We start from the raw sequence: 1,534 nt of genomic DNA on the forward strand, positions 1-1,534 counted from the left end.
CTGTGGAGAGAGGAAGAGAATATTAATTCTTGTGAAGATTAAAAGGTTGATTTGAGACAGATGATAAAGTTAGTCTGAAGAACAGAGGGGACATATTTCACTGACAAAAACTGACTGACACTTATGTGCTTGAATATAGAAGGTTATGTGTGAGTTTGATGACCAGATGTGAGGCTCTAAACCCTTGACCAAGGCAGGTTCACTTCAGCACCACAAATAATCTGTCTCACATTTGTGTTCTCCCAAACTCATTTTACCTCTTTTGGGGAAATTTAGGATTGAATATACGAGTGAGCAAGTTGTGAGTGGGGGAGCAGATATTAGAAACTGGTGACCATGGTGTGTGCTGGCTGGGCTTTGGTTTCTGGATGTCTTAGAAATTCAATATTACAATAAACCTGAGGAAAAAAATTAACTAAGTTCTTACAGAATTGATTGTAAATTCTGCAAGTTAGAAGCAAAGATTTTCCTTTACTTCTCCAGACTGGGATGGGAGGCCTTCAATCTCCACCAGCAAGTGGCTTTGTAGGATGTGAACCCTCTGGATGGCATTAGTCCAGGACCTTAATTAGAGGTAGTCTATGGCTTTTCCTTATACGCTGAGCCTTAAGAAATGACATATCTCACTGAGATTGAGTCTCAGATCTTTTTATCATCTATTATTTTTTCACAAGGTGCCTTCTACTATCAACTAAACTTATACAAACTCGTCTCTGTAATTCCACTAGACTTTTGCTAGTAAAACAGGAAAACATTCTCTTATGCTTAAAGAATTCCATATTTTAGAGTTGGCAACTCTCTCATTCTATAGATGAACAAACTTAAGTCTTGAGAGGAAAATGAAGTCAATCACTAAAAAATTTTTTTTTAAAAAATGAGGGTCTACTCTGAGGCAGGCACTGTGATTCAAGGTGAATATGGGGTCTGCCCTCCTGTAGAGTATACACCAGTAGGAAACACAAACAAGGGGAGAGGTGATTGGATGACAGCTTGGAAATGGCACCTGTGCAAATTGGCAATATGTATATCTTTATTTTATGATATCCTTGTGAGCAGATCCTGAGCTTTATCACTTTTGCTTTGACACTTGTATCTAATGGGGTGTCCTTGGTCTCAATATCTAAGCACAGAGTGTTTGGACAGACTCTAGACAGGCCCAGAAGCTCAGACCCCCTTCTTTGAACAACAAAATCCCCACAACCTGTACAGCACTGGTACATCTTACAAGGACCCATGGTCTCCATTACTGCATGGAAGATGTTGGCAACATTTCTACCCACCACTGCCACCTAATGACTCTTTTGGCTACGACAGCTCTGGTTCTGCTTCCTGATTTTGAACTCTGGGTTTCTGGCCCCAGGCAGAGAGGTGTTGACTTGGTGACCCTAAGGTCCTGTTCCATCTTGGGGCCTGAGATTCTGTAATTGCCTTTGACATTAGAGGCAATATTTTGTCTATTGAAGAACAAGAGACCTAAATGAATCCAAATGAATAAAACTTTGATGAGGTCTCCCCCAAACTAGAAAAAGAAAAC

The sequence above is a fragment of the Myotis lucifugus genome, unplaced genomic scaffold (genome assembly GCF_000147115.1).
Source record: "Myotis lucifugus unplaced genomic scaffold, Myoluc2.0 scaffold_860, whole genome shotgun sequence".
Classification (NCBI taxonomy): domain Eukaryota; kingdom Metazoa; phylum Chordata; class Mammalia; order Chiroptera; family Vespertilionidae; genus Myotis; species Myotis lucifugus.